General features: G+C 41.6%; 1 protein-coding gene across 4 annotated transcripts in view; it reads right to left on the bottom strand.

Moving 5' to 3' along the window:
* Positions 1 to 15,538, bottom strand: part of SLC16A7 (solute carrier family 16 member 7) — a 172,676-nt gene extending 157,138 nt beyond the window's left edge. For 2 of the 4 annotated variants that reach the window (XM_055327993.1, XM_055327997.1), the window contains exon 1: positions 15,350 to 15,538. The gene's annotated coding sequence lies outside the window, so the exon portion shown is untranslated. Of the gene's footprint in view, positions 1 to 10,903; positions 11,173 to 15,349 lie in introns of those variants that run through there. The other 2 variants (XM_055327992.1, XM_055327996.1) reach the window with 1 other exon arrangement.
* Between the last annotated feature and the right edge of the window lie 840 nt (positions 15,539 to 16,378).

Below are 16,378 nucleotides of genomic sequence, written 5' to 3'. Positions count from 1 at the left end.
TTTAAGCGAAGTTGGGTAATCACTTTTTGTGGATTCAGTAGATAATACTACACCAGGTGAAATACTGAGCTAAACAACTTCTAAGTTTCTTTGAGTGCATGATTTAATTTATACAGACGTTGTGTGAAATCCATGATACTACATTCAAAACATTCAATGCAAATCTAGAATTTAAATTTTCCTTTGTTTACCCTATAAATCTGAAAAGGGACAGGGTACAAACCTTGTAAATCCTATTTGGCAAAGGCTAAAAGTCCATCTCAATAGAAAATATTTGGTAAAACCTTTATGTTAAAGTGAAAGCTCACCCAAAAAGCTTAAATGTTCACTTTAGATACATACATCTGACATACAGAACTTTTAGTGTGGTTGAGAAATAAAATGGATACATGGAAGTCTTCAGGTATTGTAAATTGGAAAATATAAGGATAGAAAAATCACAAAATTATATCAACATAAAATTCTACATAGAAAGTGTAGCCAGTTTCCAAGTAAAATATAATTTCTACTATCAAAGATACCATTTATGGCACCAAAAATTCAATATAGAGAGGTGATTTCCAAAAAATCAAGAAAAAAGTGAGTTGTGGGAAGGAAGGGGACAGTGGTACGAGTGATCAAAAGTCACCATTTCTCTTTGGAATTTCTTGACCTTACTATCTTTGTGCACCTTATGACCAGAACCACTATCAAGAAGGGAAAATCAACATCATTTAGTGTGTGTGTTGAGCAATGAAGATTGATAATTGCTATGCATTTTGGACTTGGGAGGCAACATTCTACTTTAAAAGGATTGGCTTTGCATAGTCTTAATTTTCATTACGTTAAAGAGTGTAGGAAGTATGGAAAGAAAAGTCCAGTGTGCTGTTTTAGTAGACTGACAAACACTAGTCAAAATTCAGGAAACGTGCTCTTGTGTTTCTTGAATGCAGGTGATTTTTACTCATCTTTTAGCCCCATTATTTAGTACAACAATATTTTTTGGTACATTGGTCTCTTTCACACTAGAAAGAATGGAATGATATTATATGCAAAGATAATTAGCAAAAAATACTAAGCATCCATATTTTAAAATCTATAACCATATAACAACTTATGTTGGTTAGCTATGTGGTTTAATAAAAGTTTGAGTGTGAGGTAGGAATAAAGCTTTAGAATGTGGTGAGAAGAGTAATTGAGGGATGCTGAGTCTGTTCAGCAGATATTAAGTAAGTCAGCGATGTGGCTACAAGCTACAAAACACTATAAAAGAAAAACTAATTTGGGTTACAGATAACAAGGAATGGTTTCAATTTTTTTTTCTTAGTATTCCTGCAATACACACTATGTCTCTTTGCCCCCTAAGGCAAAACAAAACAAAACAAAACAAAACCCTCAGGATTACACAAAATTTGGACAATCATCGTACGATAAAGCTATATTTCAGTAATTAAAAGCTTTTACCTGTAAAGGAGTTCAAAATTTTAGAATGCCTCTATGTATGATGTGGCAATCCACAGAAACAAGGAGAACAAGATGTCAGTAAAATAGATGCTTTTTCTAATGACTAAAACCCCAAGATTTGGAAAGGCAGAGTGACTGGATGAATAATAAACAAGATAATTCCCATTCTCACATGGGAATTGTTCATTTAGTTCATGAGTTAGATTTAAATTATTATGAGTGTATTAGGACAGACCCCAGGTCTCAACAATTAATTCCCCACCTTAATAATTCCATTTATCATTTTGCCTTTTATTGTTGTTTATCATACGCATATTAAAATCTTAGTAACCCATATAACCTTGATGTTTGTCATTTTCTTATGAAAACAGGGACGGTGGCTACCTAATTTGCTATGCTTTGTAAGACACCTAGGAATATGTCACATGTTTAGAACTGTGACAATGAAATCCGGAATTTAGTTACTCTTCAGGCACATGCAGGGCTTTATAAATAATTCTTTCAAAAATCTATTTTGTCTTAAACACAAAGGTCTTGCCTCAAGGCAATGTTTCCTAAATGGTGCTCCATGAAATTACAATGCTAGGAAATTCTGTTCAAAAGTGGCATCTGTAATCAAGTTAAGTTTGGAAAATTTTGAATCTAAGGCATTGCCTGCATAGACTATAGATTAGAGCCTAGTGCCTGTCCAAAGCCAAGTAGAATTTTATGAGTATATTAACGATGATGGACGGGAAGGGGGCACATGTTTAATAAGAAACCATTCTGCCTTTATAAATCTTAGGAAGGTACACTAATTTAAGTAATACATTCACATGAGTAGAAACTTGCAGAATAGAGCAACAATATATGCAGATTACATTTTTGGATTCCATACTTCATGGTGAAATGGATCTAATAATAATGCTCAAAAAATAGAAGTGATTTTCTCCTCACACTACATATTAACGCAGAATATTATGCATTAGAAAAAAATCTAGATTAATTATTTATAAAGTTAGCCAGCCACCTCTCCAAAGAATGCATTAGTGCCAAAACACATACCATATTAAATTCTTCAAAATCTCGCTCATGTTAAGCAAATTCTCAGACAGAATATGACTTTTAACTGGGTAATGATGCTAGAAAACAGACTATTAAGTAAAATAGTAGAGACAAAATTAAGTTACCTTTTAAATAATGAATGTCAGGGGAATTGTGTAAATAAATAACATGCTCCTAAGCTCTCCTCATACGATGAGCTTATTCTGGAAATGACGAAATTCCTTTATATTCATGGATGATACTTTTTTTCCAGAATAAAAGTGACTCGGTTCCCCTTGCTCATTCTACTGAACAGTGTTTTGTTTTTTTTTTTACCCTTACAAATAGTTGAGACAATCGAATAATTAAGAAACAGAATCAAGCAGAGTCTTAAGAAGATGATGGAGTTCTTTATTTTTTTTTTTGATGGAGTTCTTTTTACACAATAAAACCCAAAACAGGTAGCTTAAAAATAAATTCAGAATATTTCTTTTATATATTTGTGGAAACTAACTCAAAATTTTTTATTAAAACCTAAAACAGCCATCAAAATTTAAAATAAATTCAAGAAAAACTACGAGCCTACTTACAGAGATTTTAAGCACACATTTAGACACTTTTAGTGGTCTACCCAGAATACATCAATTATGACAAATGATTGTTGGTGGTGGTGTCTAATGTTTTTTAGTTTTGTTCAAACTAAATAATAAAATACTTTGGTCTGAAGCAAAAGAGAGAATTTCCACAAAATAATATTGTTCAAGTACTATCAGGATGCTTCATACCTTGAGACATACTTTAATAAGCGCTCTAACTCTTCCATTATATGACAGGTAGGATACTATACAATGAAAGCCCCATGCTGTGTATTTATACTTAAAGGTCACAGTCACAGGGTAGTAAAGCTAAAAGCCAGTCTCTTTAGGCATCACGATGTTGCCTGTCCATGACACTTTCCTTTCTCAGTCTGGCTTTTGGCAACGGTTAGGTTCCCATGACTGTCATTTGTAGTTTCCCCTTCCAGTTAAACTGAAGGGCATTTCAGGGAACAGTCACCAGGTCCTGGCCAAAGTCAATGCCAAGATCCAACAGAGTCAAATCATGGAGCAGGAAGCAGGCCAGGGTCCAAGATGAGGCAACAAGCAAGCTCCAACAGGTTCATCTTTTTACACTCTGGCACGTTAGAGTTCACAGGATAAATCGACATCTTATGAGCAAGGTAAAGTCCAAAAAACCCAAGTGTCCGCTATCTAAGTATCTTTATGTTGCTGGGGAGACTTTCAGCAACAAGCCAAAGACAGATTTCTATGGCAATGGCAAAGCCATCTAAGATACTCTAGGAACAAGAAGAGTCACTAAATGTAAGAACAACTGATAACGGGCAGCGTGGGTGGCTCAGCGGTTTAGCGCTTGCCTTTGGTCCAGGGCATGATCCTGGAGACCTGGGATCGAGTCCCACGTCGAGCTCCCTGCATGGAGCCTGCTTCTCCCTCTGCCTGTGTCTCTGCCTCTCTCTCTTCTGTGTCTCTCGTTAATAAATAAATAAAATCTTAAAAAAAAAAAGAACAACTGATAACTTTGCTGGTATTATCACCTTCTTTTTTTTATCAAAGTTTTATTGTGTCTAATGCTCATTCAGTGTTAGTGGGACTTTTCTTTATAGATGACAAGAGAATATAATTTGTGCATTGTAATCACAATATCCCTTCCTGACTCCAAAAAATTGTCCAACCAAGAAGATATCGGAACATTATCAGGTATTATTAACACTTACTAAATACTATTTTATAGGAGAGTGTTGATAGGTAAACTAGGAAATGCTCCATTGTTAACTGAATATTTTTATGGACAGATTAAGAGCATAGACCATCTATTTTTAGACAATCTGTAGTATTTAATATGTAGTTTTCTAAAACCAAGAATCTAAGGACAATAATCCAAACAAAGAGAAGTTATGCAAATCAGGTATTCCTGTATGCATAGGGCTTCTTCCACAAAAGTAGAATTAGAGATTTGAGTTAACCTATTAATCCTGAATTAAACAAATATGATATCCCCACATAGTCTGTTGGGGTGAGAAAAAATTCTACATGGACTGTTGTGGCCTCTGAAAAGGACCATCTTTTGTAATCAAATCATTAATGATTTCAAAAGAAGTGGTTTTGATGTGCTATGTTACTAAAAGGCATTAGAATAATATACGATGATCAAAGTGCCATGATTCTTTAACTTTATTTCATTAGAGAATCAAACTTTGTTTTCAAAAGTAGATATTCTTGGACGCCTGGGTGGCTCCGTGGTTGAGCTCCTGCCTCCCTCCCTTTCATGTGAGGATACAACCAGAAGTCTGCAGCCTGGAGGAGGAAGGCTCTCACTGGGCCAGCTTCCAGAACTATGAGAAATAGGTTTCTGTTGCTTTTAAGCTATTCAGTCTGTGGTGTTTGTTATAGCAGCCTGAACATGCTACGACAATTTGGAAGAGAGGCAAAATAAAATTCTGTCAACATTTTTCTTGTTGTCTTAACTTTATCTTTTTTTGTTTTGGGAAAGGCTTCCATGTATGATTTTGATATTTAAAAATATTTTTTTTAATTAGCACAATTTAAAAGGACAGAATCCTAAATATTTATCTTTTATTTTTTTATTTTTTTTAAAGATTTTATTTATTTATTCATGATAGTCACAGACAGAGAGAGAAAGAGAGAGGCAAAGACACAGGCAGAGGGAGAAGCAGGCTCCATGCAGGGAGCCCGACGTGGGATTCGATCCTGGGTCTCCATGATCGTGCCCCGGGCCAAAGGCAGGCACTCAACCGCTGCGCCACCCAGGGATCCCAATATTTATCTTTTATAAATATTTGTCTTTTATCTTCCCTATATTTTCATTTTCTAGAAAATATGTGTTCAGGGACGGAAGAATCTTTTCTTTCTTAAGACTTTTATTTATTTACTCACAAGAGACACAGAGGCAGAGACACAGGCAGAGGGAGGAGCAGGCTCCCCGAGGGGAGCCCAATGTGGGACTCGATCCCAGGACCCTGGGATCATGACCTGAGGCAAAAATTAGATGCTCAACCGCTGAGCCACCCAGGGATGGAAGATTCTACTCTACCTGGGAAGACTACATGGAATAGAAGGACAAACATGGATTTTTGTTAGCTAACATGCGTGCTTCATTTCCATCCTAAATTTGTGAGAATGATGTACACATCATAGGGCTGTTAAGGCTGTCAGGTAATGACTTTCAGGACTACGTGAGGTAATGCATGTAAAGCCCCCATGCCTTCTCACTGGCACGCAACCAGCACTGAGTGTGCTATTTGCCTTCTCTCTCCTCTTTTGCAATTTCAAAAATCTGAGTGAAGAAAACCTTTTGAAAACCCTTAGGACACAAGAGAATACTTTAAAAATTACAATTTTAAATTTAGATTTTACAGACCACCATTCAATATCTGAACGTATTACTGCTACGAAACAAAAGCTAGTAACATAAAAGGCCTAATAAAATGTGAAATGATTTAAATAGCTTATAGACTAAAAAAGCTGTATGGAACATTCACTATCAAATGAAAGTTATAGACCAAATATGCATAATAATCTTTATCAAAAATAGTGAAGTATCCCAATGAACAGTAATTAAGTTTCTAAGCATTTAAAACACGATTTTATTTTTGGGATGCCTGGGTGGCTCAGTCAGTTAAGCGTCTGCTTTTGCTCAGGTCATGATCCCAGGGTCCTGGGCCGAGCTCCCTACTCAGCAGAGAGTCTGCTTCTCCCTCTCCCTACCCCCACCCCCCGCCCGCTGCCACACACACACAACTCCTGGGCTTGTGCTCTCTCTTGTTCTCTCTCAAATAAACAAATAAAAATATTTAATAAATAAATAAAATAAGATTTTATTTTTAATTGGTGGTATGTCTACAGAAGTGTCTCTTCCCCCCCTTTTTACTGAACATCTGAAAACAAATGTAAATAATAGGCCCAGGTATCTTACTGAGATAGAGTAACAAGCCTATGTCATTGATAAAAATAAAATAACAAAAAAAATTTGCATGTCTCTTCACTGAAGCAGCTTTTTTCTTAAATTAATAGCATTTATTACTTAGAAAATTAATGATAAAAAAGGCAACAATTTTTAGTGAGCTTGAGAACTGGTATCTGAGAATCCTGTAGCAGGCCATTACTAGGTGTAATTAATGTTCTTTCCATGGCACAAGTGGCCAGATTACTCTCCACAGAGATGTTAATGTGGCCCATGAGGGATAGATTTACATTTTCATATACTCCCTGCAGCTTCTTCTGAATCATTCACCTTTTCCTATCTACTTATTATTTTGTCATATAGCGATATGGAAATATTTCTGCAGTATCTGCTGCTTTCTAAGTTCAGGAAAAAAACAAAAACAAAAAAACACTGGTATTAAGTTGCACTGATGCTTTATTTTTCCTTTCAAAGAGGCCATTGCTTTAGGAAAATGCATTAAGCACTTTATTGCTACACTGAAGACACCACGGAATAAGCAAATGGGACCTAGATGAATATTAGTAAGGGATACTACAGAAAAAAGAGGGGGAAAAAAGAAGACATTATCAACAACCAAACATTAAGAAAGAAAAAGAGAGACAGGATTATAGACAGAAAGTAACAAAACAGAGGATATAGAAAGTTCTGGGTCAATAAAACATCAGTATTTTTTTTAAACATCCGTATTTTCAATAAAAATTTGCAGATGCATTTGTAGTGAAAGCAGACTCAACTTTTACAAAAATACGGCATAATTCTTTTAACAGAATTCACACAACAGAACAAATTGGCAAGCTTATTTTTTAAAAAAATTATTGAAGTCCATTCCTATCTATGTCCCATTTCCAAAAGTTCCCTTTTAAAAAAAGTCAACTTCTTGATCATATTGAATCATGGTAGTCTATTTACTAGCTTACTGTCTTAAACTATCTAAGGCTATTCTAAGTTTTTAATTACATAAGGTACAAAATGCTCTTGACACAGTGGTGGCACTTAGTTGTGTTCTCAATATCCAGTATTTTTTTACTATAGAGATTAGCAAAAATAATTAACACATGTGTAGCACACACGTACTTTGTGAAGATTGAGATAACTTGTGAGAAAAAAAACTTTTCTGTCCTCTACAGGAAATAATCACTTTGATCAAGTGAATAATATTCTGGATCAGTAATTTTTCCATATGGACTATACTTTAGTATCACAGATTACTGAGTAAAAAAAATATATATATATATCTTTAAATAAATCACCGATTGGAGGTCTCTGGATGACTGAGTCGGTTAAGCACCTAATTCTTGGCTTTAGAGGAGGTCATGATTTAGGAGTCCTGGGATAGAGTCTCTCATTGGACTCCCTGCTTAGTTAGCATGGAGTCCCCTCCCCCTCTGCTTCTGCCCCTCCACTCTCTACTCCTCCTCCTCTGCTCCTCTCTCTCTTTCTCTCAAATGAATGCATAAAATCTTAATAAATAAATGAATAATTCACCAATTGGTTCAAAGGTCTCATCAAGTTTAAGAATCATTGTTCTAGATGAATACTTACAAAAGGTACACTCACAAACAAATTGTTATAATATTACACGGATTATATATAATGCTATGATCCTTGTTCAGTGAATGTTTACATTTGTCCATGTGTTTGCTTTTGAGTTTTGTGGCACCTACATTCAGCATCTAATTTCACTTAAAGACTATACTCTGAGCTCTAAAACAAATTCCACTTCATTCATTAAAGTCCTTTTGGATTCCTCTGTTACATAGTAAAGTCTCGCTCTTCTGAAATCCTAGTGCAGGGATCAACAAATATATTTTCCTCAAAGTGCTAGATAGTAAATATTTTAGGTTTTATGGGCTTAGTCAACTCTATACAGCAGTAGGAAATTAATTGGCCACCAAGAATGCAAAAACAAATGGGTGTAGTTATATTCCAGGAAAACTTCATTAGCAAAAATAGGCAGCAGGCTAGATATGGCCCAAGGGCTACAGTTTGTCAACCTCTGTTGCAGACTATCACTGCTCTCTACTGTTTATTTTGACAATTCCACTCTGGATTATACTCGTACCTACTACACCCATTGAGAATATCTCTGAAATTACAGTCTCCTCAGGGTGTCAGGAATGATACCTTGTATAAGGTAAGCTCTCCATGTAGAATACTTCATATAGCAATGCTAATTACTTACTGATTTGAAATAATTTAAGACATGGGAGCAAGATTTAGTTGCCATTAGCATCTTACCTGCATTAAAACATCTACTGAGGCCCTGACTCTTGGGGTTCCCTAATGGACAGCCTTATTTTGCTGAGTCTTTATTCTACCTGTAAATGAATATAATCTATCTTACATGGTAATAATAATAATTAGAGATATTATATATAAAAATCAGACACAGAGAAGGCAATTAAATAGTATTATTAAAATAAAAAAACAAACAGAGATCAGCCTTGAAAATTCCCGAGTGGACAAAACCAGTTTAGTCATACAAACAAGGCTTAATTTAGCTTATTTAGCAAGACTAACTTGACCTGAATCGGTTCTTGCTTATGCCTCTGAAAATCATAAGCACGACTTATGCTAGTTCCCGAGGTTGATTTGAGGTAACAACTCACCAATTTCGTTTTTCTTTTCTTTTTCCAACTCACCAATTTCTTATGCAGACTTTTCTAAACTTGAATGCCTCCAAAAATACAGTGGCCCTAACCAGGTTATAAAAACAGCAGTTAGAAAGACTGAATATGTTAAATTTATAGAGAAGATATAAGACATGTAAGCTATCACCACATATTTATAGGCAGTCAATAAAAATGAAAAGGCATTGGGGCACCTGGGTGGCTCAGTCGGTCAAGTGTCTGCCTTCTACTCAGGTCATGATCCCAGAGTCCTGGGATGGCAGCCCCATGTCAGCTCCCTGCCCAGCAGGGAGCCTGCTTCTCCCTCCCCCACTCCCTCTGGCTGCCCCTCCCCCTGCTTGTGCACACACTCTGTGTGTGTGTGTGTCAAAGAAACAAATAAAATTTAAAGAAAAAGGGGGGATTTATTTTGTGTGGCCTCAACATCAAGTAAGAACTCTAGGTAGAAGCAAGAACATGGTCATAATTGGAAATGCCTTAAAAAAATAGACTGCCTCAGTATGTACACTTAAACAATAGACAGTTGTTTATTAAAGATGCTAAAGTACATAAAAATGAGAGGGAACAGGAGGAAACAGAAGTCCTCTAAATTCCTTGCAACTCTGTACTCCAACAAAGTGTTAAAAGATATGTAAGTACAGATAATTACACCTGGCATCCGGAACTCTGTACTATATAGAGAAACTAAAGACTTACACAAATGCAATTATAATAAAATGTTTAAAACGAATAAGACAGATTACAAATGCAACATTACTAAAATTTTACAAAAGTTTTTTTTCAACTTATCTAGGGGCATCAAAGGAAATTTCAATATGGTGTGTAAGTTCAGTTATGAAGAGGAGATTAAAGTAGAAACGGAAATAGCAGGAAGTTAGAGCATTTTAAGATGAAAAAACAACATGCCCAAAGGTATGGTGGCAGGAAAAGGAATGCAGATAAATGAGCCAGAAAGCACATTTCAATTGGACTCCCATATGATGATGGTGGGAGATGAGCCCAGAAAAGTTTTTTGGGAATTATAAGGACTGAAATGCTAGTCCTTAGACCCAGGAAATGGAAGTCACTAAAGTGTTAGGAACATATCAGAGAGGGAGGTGTACTTCCAGAAGACTATGTCGTGACAAAGGACAGAATTAAGTAATAGAGTAAGAGGCTAGAGCTGAGAAGAGCCACTAATAGACTGACATGATTCTAGGGAGTACGTCAAAGGTGCCCAAACTCTGTGGCAACAGCAGAAAAGAGCAAAGTATGAAAGAAGTATTTTGGTTGTACAATTGTCAGATCTCAGCAACTGACTTGGAGATGCAAGACCAGGAGGGAAGTCTCCAACCTTCTAAACTAGAATGCTAATATCAATAACAGCAGTAGGAGCAAAGGAAAGAAGGGAGACAGAGAGTCCAGAGGATGTTGTTGAAGGTGTCAGCAGCACAGGGAAGGGGAGCTGTCCAGCAGGCACTTGGGAAGGTCAGCTTGAAGCTTAGTGAAGGTCAAGGCTGAAGATAATGACATCGGAGTTATTCCTACCAAAGAGAAAGCAGAGGTCACATAGGATGAGCTTTGTCAATCAACAGAATATACACAAAAGAAAAACTGAGCAGGAGATAAAAGCAGAAGGAAAGAAGGAGCTGCAAATAAGCAGTCAGAGAAGTAAGAGGAAGAACAAGGAGTGCCTGGAAGCCAAAACAGGAGTTTAAGAAGCAACAGGTGCCAATATTGCCAAAGCCTAACAGGTTAAAACAAATGAGAGTTTGGAACCTAGGATAACCTGATTATTACTATACCTTACAAAAAAGAACTTATTCCTTCAAATCCAGGTATTTTCACATGAGCTTGTCTTTTGAAGAAAAAGCAGAAGATGCTTTTGGAGATACTCTGATCTCAAGGATAATTTTCTCAGAAATTCTCAATTTGATCCTACTGGCCAATAGTTTTCAGCCGCATCTGATTCCATTCTTCCAGGAGGTATATTTAAACATCGGAGGCATTTTCGGTAATCACCATGACTGAGGGGAAGCTATCAGCATATGGAGGACAGAGGTCATAGACGCTAAATGTCCTGCAGTGAAAGAGGCATTCCCACACAAAGAGGTGTCCTGCCAAAATGCCAACAGTATCACCTGTTGGGAAACACTGTCACATGTCACATGATGCTGTTTATCACTGAATACACCTTTTACATAGTTGAGAAGAGCCGACAGAACTTTGGATTCTGAAATTTCGGAGAATCAGATTTAAAACAAGGCAAGTACCACTTTTACAGTTCATCCCTTAGAAACTGTTCAAGTAAATTCATGCCTTTTAGTTTTGCTGTTTATTCTTATCTAATCTAGTTCCAAAAGAAAGTGGTCTGCAAGTAAATTACTTGGCAGGGCAGCTTCTTCTTATAATTTATAATTCATCTGCATATTAGCTCTAATCAGAATCTGTTTAGGGGTATAGATGATTAATAAGAACACATTTATCGTGTTATTAGGTAAGGAAACAGTCTTAGTGACACAAGAGAATTTTCTAAAAAATACCAACACTTTATGCAGATCTTCATTTTTCTAAACAAATATTTTTGTGTTTACCATTTGAACCAAATATTTCTAACCGAAAAATTGCTGTTTAAAGCTAAATATTACAAAAAAATTATCAGTTTAGATAATTGAATTGCACGTCAATTTTTATAAGGCTATCCTAATTGCACAAAAGTTTTAACACAAGTATCTTTATGCCAGCATTGCCTAGCTGTCACTCAAATGCCCTGCAAGATTTTCACGAACTCATTTGGGATTTCAATGAATATTAATGAAAACATTTGCAAGAGATTTTTGTATTTGGACAAGAAAATGTTTTCAAAAATACTGGCATCACTGTTAACACTGATATTTATGAGTATGTTGAAAGCGTCTCTGGTGCACCCAATTACCACTCAGTCCAGTGCTAGCTGGACTGGTTTTATTATAGTCAAGTCCAACTTGTGTAACTTGTGGTTAATTCTTTCCCCAGTGTTCTTGATTATTTTATCCATAAATGCTCATACCCCTTCTCGTTTACTAGCTGCCATGTATATAGGGTAAATGTTTTGTTTTTTTCTCTAGACAATCGTCCCTATTAGGCTATTCTCTCACATTATGATTGTAAACGATTGGATTCCCCCAAATAGGCAGACTAGACCCCAGGGATCACCATTTTGGGGACCAATTGAGAAAACAACACTTTCTCTTTAAATTTTTTTTAAGGTCTGTTTCTGACTGAGACTTGGTGTACAGTTGTTTCTCAATATGTTTCCTAATCACTTTGATCCAGTTTTGAGAAAGCCTGTGACAAACCAAAATGACCTCAGACAATGAGAGTCCGTGTAACAGTTTATGACACAATCCAACTCCGGTAGGCCGTCTAATGGGAAACACGGCACTTCTAAGGGTTCTCAAATATCTGTTAAGAAGAATAAACCAGTCATCCTTATAAGAACCTAAAAGCCTCAAGGCCACATATTTAATATGTGCCACTAGCTGCCACAATGCACGTGGTTGGCACAGTGCTAAGCAGCGTTTCACGGGTATTATCTCATTTGACCTTTACTCCCATTATGTGAAATTGAATTATCCTCTTTTTGCACATGAAGAAAGTTTTTGAGAAGTCTTCACACATGAAGAAATCAAGACCTAGAGAGGTTTAGAAATTTGTCCTAGCTAGTAAATGGCAGAGCCAAGATGAAAACCCAGACTGACCAGGCTACAGAGGTCCTGCTTTTACCCTCTTCCCTCCTTTGTCCCAGAGACCTGGGCCTCCAGCTGTGCAACCTGAACAAGTTAATTCTTTGTGCCTAAACCAACAGACTTACAGAAAGTAGTAGCACAATGCAGAGAACTTGGTAACCATTACAGAGATACTATAATACTATACTCTTGGGCTTCTCCGAGTAGGTGGATTGTACTCTGTCCAAAGCATAGAAATTGCAGGCCAGCCTCTTCTTCCAAAAAAATGGAAATCAAGTCATTGGTAAGGATAATTTCCAAGGAAAGAGTGTTTTTCCCCCAAGGCAAGAAGAAAACCCTCCATTTCCTATCTGTACTCAATAGGCAAACTAATGGGCTGCACACACCAGTTTCTGAGGTGGGGGTGCCCTTCTCAAATTGCCTTTTAGTAGTTCTTATTTCTTACAACAGCAAAATCCCTTTCAAGTTAGTAGGATGTATGTCTCCTTTCCTCCATTGAGAAGGAAATTGGTAAAAAGCTAATAGGATATTGTGATGAGCACCGGGTGTTGTATGAAAGTGTAGAACCACTATATTATACACCTGAAATTAATATTACACTGTACGTTAAGTAACTGGAATTTAAATAAAAACTTTTAATTTTTTTGAAAAATAAAAAACACATCTATCTGACAACAACAAAAGTATAGGAGGAAGATTAACCCGGATGGCCACATGTGAATTTTTTGAGAGCGGAACGTCAGCCTCATCCATCTTGATAACCACAGTGCAGTGTCTGGAATGGTGCAAGGGGTTCAAAAATTGCTAGTCTATATTTTAGCTGTTTTCTCTATATGTTATTCCTCATAATAGCACTTTAGGGTAGGTAGCACCAACCACATTGTAGGGATAAGAAAAACCAAGGAGGAGATTGTTAAATAATTACTTAACCTTACAAAAGTACGAAATTGACCTTGAAGTCTGTGTCTAACTCTGAATGTCTCAAAAAAAAAAAAAAAAAAGTATAGTGAATGAAGAGAGACGTAAAAGTAAATGCAAGAGTCTCCTTTTATTCCAGACTCATGATCCAGGAATATGACTCTGGATAAAAGATATTTTTCTATAGGTCAGTCTGCCCTTCTTCCCTTCAGGAGGGCTCCCGGCTGAAAACGTAAGCCAGATATCATAAAAGAGTCCATGCGTCTCCAGAAAGAGGCTGAGCATTTTTGGGAGGATTCAAGAACTTGAATATTGGGAAACCAACGTTAAAACTCTAGATCACTAACCATTATTAAAACACTCCCTGGGGGGACAAGCAGTACGTAATTGCAAACTGCTGATGTGAGTTTTGTGGGGAAAAAAAAGAAAGCCCCAACCGCCTCTGACTTTATGAGTCGTTACACAACACACCGAGTTGCTTAAGGTAATGATCTTTCCCTTTCACTGAATCACTCCGTTGCCTGCCCGCTTAGGTTGCTTTCAGGGCAGTGTGTTCAGAAGCACAAAGTGGAGCTACGATCGCTTTACGAGGAGCCAAGAAGGGTCACCTTGTTGACCTCTTGGCTCCCTCTTCCACTGTCTGCAACCCCCGTCCGGCTCTGGGTCTCGGCGCCTCTCCCTGGAAATGCACGCTTGGAGCTGGAGGCTCCCGGAGCTCACCCGAGGTCTGCAGCGCTTCCGCGCTCACCTGCGTGCGGCCCAGGCAGCGGCGCCAGGGAAGGGCGTCCCGCGGCCCCGCCGGGCTCCCCCAGGCCGCTGCCCTCACCGGGGCTCACTCTTACGGCTCCACGGCGCCCCTTTTTGGACCGGGAAACGGGGGGCGAGGACGTAGGCCACGAGCTCTCCTGCAAACACCAGCGGCCTCCCTCGACCCAACCCACTGGGCGCCTCTGCTCCTGGTGGTCACCTGCGGGGAAACCGCGGCGCGCTTCCTCGGTGTGCGCGTGCGCGCGTGTGCAACTTCCACATCCCCGCAGCACACCCCAAACCCCGCAGCCCCCCGCAGAGCGGCCCGCCCCCGCCGAGGCCGTGAGCAGCCCCTCTGGCCGCGGGGGGGGGGGCGGCGCCCGGGGGCGGCCTCTGGTGGCGGCCGCGCTCCCTCCGCCCCACGCAGGCCCCCCGCGCCCCGCTCTGCAGCCGGAGGGGACCGCGACGCCTCCGCCCCGTTGCCGCCGCCCCCCCCCCCCGTCCTGCAGCGCCGCTCCCCGCCTCCGCCGCGCCCGGGGCTGCCCCGGCCCGCACGGGACCCGCCTGTCGGGGACCCGCCCGGGAGCCGCGTGGCCGCGTCCCCCCCTCCCCGCCCGGGGGCCCTCGGCGCCCTCCCCTGCGCGCCCCTGCCCTGCGCGCCCTCCCGCGGCCGCCTGGGGGGGGGGGCCTGTGCCTCCGCGGGGCCCCGGGGCGCTGCCCTGACCCACGCGTGCGGCCCCGCGGAGGCGCGCCCCCGCCCCTCCTCCCCTCCTCCCCCCTCCCCTCCCCGCTCCCCGCTCCCCCCTCCCCTCCCCTCCCTCCCCGCGCCCGCGCCCGCGCCCGCGCCGGGGCACTTACTTCACCCGCCGTCCCGCACCCCGGGGCGCCGCCGCCCCCGCCGCCGCCGGCTCGCCGCGCCGCCACCGCGTGAATGGAATTATTTATTTATTTATGTCCCTAGACTTGTCCTCGCCCCGCGGCCCGGGCGGGGGAGGCAGGGCGGAGGGAGGCGCGGCCCGAGAGCGCCCCAGTGGGTGCCCGGGAGCGCGCGGGGGGAGGGGGGAGGGGAAGGGGGAGCCCCGCCCCGCCCCGTGACTCGGGCCGACTGAGCATGCTCCCCGCGGCTGTCCCCCCGCGGACGCGGGCCCCGGGGCGCGGGGACTCCGGGGCGTAGCTGGGGGCGGCAGCGAGCTAGGCGGGGAGCCCCGGAGCGGGGCGGGGGGGCGCGGGGGGGCGCACTGGGGGGCGGAGGGTGGGGGCGAGGGATGCGGAGGGGCGCGGGCGCGGAGGGGAGGGGACGCGGAGGGGGGAGGGGGAGGGGGAGCGCGAGGATGCGCGGGGGGGTCGCGGAGTGGAGGGGGCTGCGCGGGGAGGGGCGCACTGGGGGGCGGAGGGTAGGGGGCGAGGGATGCGCGGGGGGAGCGCAGGGATGCGCGGGGGTGCGGGGGTCGGAGATCCCGTCCCGGGGCCGCGGAGGTGTCCTGGGGCCGCCGTTGGGACCGAGGTGTTCCCGGGCGCGGGGGGCAGCGGCGGTGCTGGGGAGGAGGCCCCCCCGCCGAGACGCCTAAGGGAACCCTAACCCTCACCCCGTGGGGCGCGGGGCACAAAAACTAGTGCAAGAAGACCCCGAACCAGGAAAGACGTGAAGGAAAGCCCCGTACCCTGTCCCTTGCATTTGTAGTTTCCCAAATTCCCTCCCTCCGCCAAGGGCGAGTCCGTATCTGTCCACGAGTGGTGCCCGGGCTCGCGCCTTTCCACAGCCGTCGGTCTGGTTTCTTCTGCCCTCTTTTTGCTTCCTCCACCGTCCAGAACGCGTTTCTTGGGGCAGCTGGAAAGAGGAAGGGCTGGGAGAGAGCGTTCGGTGACACCAGAGATCAGGTTCCTTGA

Source organism: Nyctereutes procyonoides, unplaced genomic scaffold, assembly GCF_905146905.1.
Source record: "Nyctereutes procyonoides isolate TBG_1078 unplaced genomic scaffold, NYPRO_anot_genome, whole genome shotgun sequence".
NCBI classification, from domain to species: Eukaryota; Metazoa; Chordata; class Mammalia; order Carnivora; family Canidae; genus Nyctereutes; species Nyctereutes procyonoides.
The sequence above is the reverse complement of the archived record's forward strand: the minus strand, read 5'-3'. Positions and strand labels throughout refer to the sequence as shown.